This window comes from Harmonia axyridis, chromosome X (assembly GCF_914767665.1).
Source record: "Harmonia axyridis chromosome X, icHarAxyr1.1, whole genome shotgun sequence".
In the NCBI taxonomy this organism is placed as follows: Eukaryota; Metazoa; Arthropoda; class Insecta; order Coleoptera; family Coccinellidae; genus Harmonia; species Harmonia axyridis.
The window spans coordinates 32,964,528-32,969,527 of NC_059508.1; the positions used below are offsets into that span (position 1 = coordinate 32,964,528).

The 5,000-nt window shown below is 42.8% G+C and overlaps 1 non-coding gene across 1 annotated transcript; it reads left to right on the forward strand.

Annotated features, from left to right (window-relative positions):
* Nucleotides 1-3,457: 3,457 nt before the first annotated feature.
* Nucleotides 3,458-3,576, forward strand: LOC123688451. The gene has a single exon (XR_006749972.1). It is a non-coding gene; the product is annotated as a 5S ribosomal RNA (ribosomal RNA).
* The last annotated feature ends 1,424 nt before the right edge of the window (nucleotides 3,577-5,000 follow it).

The window sequence follows — 5,000 nt, forward strand, 5'->3', positions numbered from 1 at the left end:
CATCATCATCATCTCGGACAAAACACCGATCAAAAATGAGAAAGTTTCTAGAAACAATCCCTCGCCAAGGCGTCCATATATAATACGAACCCCCGGCTATCAACTAATTTCTTATACACATTCCATCTCGACCCTTCGCTATACATGTGAATATAACGACACGGTGATTCGAGATTCAACAATATTTGTCGCTCGGAACGAATTGAGTGGTTGCAAATTTTTTGTGAACATAACCCGCAACGGGCAGAGGATCACGATTTTAAGGTTGGTCGCTTAAAGGCCATTCGACTACAAAGAGACGAAGCGGACCGCGACCTCGCTGCATGAGGTTGACGAAAGCGACCCAAGATGCGAAAGCCGAAACCAACACACCTTGCCAGTACCCAAACGCCGAGGTCGGATTCGGGTCTACCACTTACCAACTGAATATCATCCTAAAAAGAACTCCAAACAGTCTAGGACAGGACCCATTCTCCACCCCTTCTATATATGTCAGGAGAACCCCGGATTTCCCTCCAGACACGATTTAGCAAACTTTTCCCGATCGATCCGACCCACCGAGGCCGTTTCGACCGTTCGCCGCGCCTACTAGAGCTGATTTCTTCGGACTCCGATCAGAAAATCCGCCGATGCATGTCGTTAACACCTAGTCCGCCTCGTCCGATCGATCGAGGCCGTTTCGACCGTTCGCCGCGCCTACTAGAGCTGATTTCTTCGGACTCCGATCAGAAAATCCGCCGATGCATGTCGTTAACACCTAGTCCGCCTCGTCCGATCGATCTAGGCCGTCTCGAACCACCCATCGCGCATCGAAAGTCGCATCTCTCGAACTCCGATCCGGAAATCGGCCGATGCATCACGTTAACTATTTCTTATATATCTAATATAATATACATGGAGACGGTAAGAATTCTTTTAATCGAAGATATACATATACTTCTCATCAATATCCAAAAGCTTATCGAAAAATAAATTACTCAACTTTTACGTGAAGAATCGTTCACCCAAACCTTATCCCCTATATATGTCAGGAGAACCCAAGGTTCCCCTCCAGACACGATTTAGCAAACTTTTCCCGATCGATCCGACCCACCGAGGCCGTCTCGACCGTCCGCTGCGCCTACTAGGGCCGATTTCTTCGGACTCCGATCAGAAAATATACCGATGCATGTCGTTAACACCTAGTCCGCCTCGTCCGATCTATCTAAACAGTCTCGACGCACCCAACACTCTTTCAAAGTCGGATTACTCGGACTCAATCTGAAAATGGACCGATGCATGACGTCAACACTTAGCCCGCCTCGTCTGATCTATCTAAGCCATCTCGACCCACCCAACACGCCTTCCAAGTCGGATCACTCGGACTTCGATCTGAAAATCTCCGGACTCATTTTTATGAATATCCCCAGTCAGTAAGAACGTTATTTCGCCAATATATACCAACAATAAACCATATTCCAATAGCTGAACCAAAAATATAATTCCCGATCCAAACGTTCTGCATCGCCCAACGCGACCACCTTCCCTATATATGTCAGGAGAGCACAGGGTTCCCCTCCAGACAACACTTACGCTCTATCCCCGACTCTCGGTCGATCGATAGGCCAGGTCAGCGGTGTCTGTTTCGGCCGAAGCTCGGACTTTGGTCAAAATGTTCCGATACAAAATTTGAACCAAGATAGATACAGATATGATTCCTTCTTAAATATACGTTGATTATCGAACAGAATATGGTAAATATTTTGCGATGACCGAGGATTTCATGAATTTTTTTTTTTTTTCGAAAAAATTTTCTATTATCGGAATTTCCTCAAATTTCATTTGGTTGCCTCCTAATGCTTATTAAAAATGATAACCAACAATCAGAATCATTATTTATCATTTATTTCAATTTTTATAATGAAAAACGTTCACGTCCTTTCGCGCCTCTCGATCGTCGTTTACGTGATGCATCGGTCAGCCCTAGTTTACGTGGTGCATCGGTAAGATCGAGTTCACGTTCTGCATCGGTCTGCCCGAGTTTACGTGGTGCATCGGTAAGATCGAGATTACGTGGTGCATCGGTAAGATCGAGTTCACGTTCTGCATCGGTCTGCCTGAGTTTACGTGGTGCATCGGTATGATCGAGTTTACGTTCTGCATCGGTGTGATCTAGTTTACGTTGTGCATCGGTAAGATCGAGATTACGTGAAGCATCGGTATGATCGAGTTTACGTTCTGCATCGGTCTGGACTCTGAGATATATTTTCGACGTGAAAATGTTCCGATACAACTTTTGAACCAGGATAGTTAGAGAGATGATTTTTTCTGGGATGTACGTTGATTGGGGAATGGATTGTGGAAAATAACTTGCCATGACCGAGGTGTTCTCGAATTTTTTTTTTTTTTCGAAAAATATTTTCTGATTTTGGATTTCACTCAAATTTGATTTCGTTGCCTTCTAATGTGTTCTAAAAGAGTAAATCAGTAATCAGAATCGAAAAATATTTTTCGGATTTTTTTTTTTTTGAAAAAAAATTTTCTGATTTTGGAATTTCCTCAAATTTGATTTGGTTGCCTTCTAATGTGTTTTTAAAGCGTAAATCAGTAATCAGAATCAATATTCATTGTCGACTTTAATTTTTATAAGGAAAAATGTTCACGTCCTTAAACGCCTCCCCATCATTAGCCCGAGTCCAAGTCGATGTCAGTCCCGAGCGGACGGTGTCAGATACTACCTATCGCCCCGGTCTGGACTTGGCGAGGTATTTCGACGTGAAATGTTCCGATACAACTTTTGAACCAGGATAGTTAGAGAGATGATTTCTTCTATGTTGTACGTTGATTGTGGAATGGATTGTGGGAAATAACTTGCCATGACCCAGGTGTTCTTGAATTTTTTTTTTTTTCGAAAAAAATTTTCTGATCTTGAAATTTCCTCAAATCTGATTGCGTTGCCTTCTAATGTGTACTAAAAGAGTAAATCAGTAATCAGAATCAATATTCATTGTCGACTTTAATTTTTATAAGGAAAAATGTTCACGTCCTTAAACGCCTCTCCATCGTTACCCCGACTCCAAGACGATGTTAGACCGGAGCGGACGGTGTCAAATGCGACCGATCTCCCCGGTCTGGACTTAGCGAGATATTCCGACGTGAAATGTTCCGATACAAAAATTTAACTGTGATAGTTAGAGAGATGGTTCCTTTTGTGATGTACGTTGATTGTGTAATAGAATATGGAAATAAACTTGAGATGACCGAGGTCTTCTGGGATTTTTTTTTTTTTTCGAAAAATATTTTTCGATTTCGGAAATCCCTCAAATTTCATTGAGATATGTCCTAATGTGTTCTTAAAACTTAAATCAACAATCAGAATTAATATCCAAAAGTTATTTCATTTTTTATAAGGAAAAACGTTCACGTCCTTTCCGCTCCCAAAAAGTGAGATATCATAGAAAATATCGCTATATTTGTTGTTTACGGTCATACCACGCTGAAATTGCCAGTTCTCGTCAGAACACTGAAGCCAAGCAGCGTCGGGCGCGGTTAGTACTTGGATGGGTGACCGCTTGGGAACACCGCGTGCTGTAAGCTTTTTTTTTACGTTCTGCATCGGTCTGCCGAGATAACGTGGTGCATCGGTATGATCGAGTTTACGTTCTGCATCGGTAAGATCGAGATTACGTGATGCATCGGTAAGATTGAGATTACGTGGTGCATCGGTAAGATCGAGTTTACGTGGTGCATCGGTAAGATCCAATTCACGTTCTGCATCGGTAAGATCCAGTTCACGTGGTGCATCGGTAAGATCGAGATTACGTGGTGCATCGGTAAGATCGAGTTTACGTGGTGCATCGGTAAGATCCAATTCACGTTCTGCATCGGTAAGATCCAGTTCACGTGGTGCATCGGTAAGATTGAGATTACGTGGTGCATCGGTAAGATCGAGTTTACGTGGTGCATCGGTAAGATCCAATTCACGTTCTGCATCGGTAAGATCCAGTTCACGTGGTGCATCGGTAAGATTGAGATTACGTGGTGCATCGGTAAGATCGAGTTTACGTGGTGCATCGGTAAGATCCAATTCACGTTCTGCATCGGTAAGATCCAGTTCACGTGGTGCATCGGTAAGATCGAGATTACGTGGTGCATCGGTAAGATCGAGTTTACGTGGTGCATCGGTAAGATCCAATTCACGTTCTGCATCGGTAAGATCCAGTTCACGTGGTGCATCGGTAAGATTGAGATTACGTGGTGCATCGGTAAGATCCAGTTCACGTGGTGCATCGGTAAGATGGAGATTACGTGGTGCATCGGTAAGATCGAGATTACGTGGTGCATCGGTAAGATCTACTTTACGTTCTGCATCGGTCTGCCCTTGTTTACGTGGTGCATCGGTAAGATCGAGATTACGTGAAGCATCGGTATGATCGAGTTTACGTTCTGCATCGGTCTGCCCGATATTACGTGGTGCATCGGTCTGCCCTAGTTTACGTGGTGCATCGGTTTGGACTTAGAGATATATTTTCGACGTGAAAATGTTCCGATACAACTTTTGAACCAGGATAGTTAGAGAGATGATTTTTTCTGGGATGTACGTGGATCGGGGAATGGATTGTGGGAAATAACTTGCCATGACCGAGGTGTCCTCGAATTTTTTTTTTTTTCGAAAAAAATTTTCTGATTGTGGAATTTTCTCAAATTTGATTTGGTTACCTCCTAATGTGTTCTAAAAGAGTAAATCAGTAATCGGAATCGAAAAATATTTTTCGGATTTTTTTTTTTTTCGAAAAAAATTTTCTGATCGTGGAATTTCCTCAAATTCGATTTGGTTGCCTTCTAATGTGTTTTTAAAGCGTAAATCAGTAATCAGAATCAATATTCATTGTCGACTTTAATTTTTATAAGGAAAAATGTTCACGTCCTTAAACGCCTCCCCATCATCAGCCCGAGTCCAAGTCGATGTCAGTCCCGAGCGGACGGTGTCAGATACTACCTATCGCCGAGGTCTGGACTTG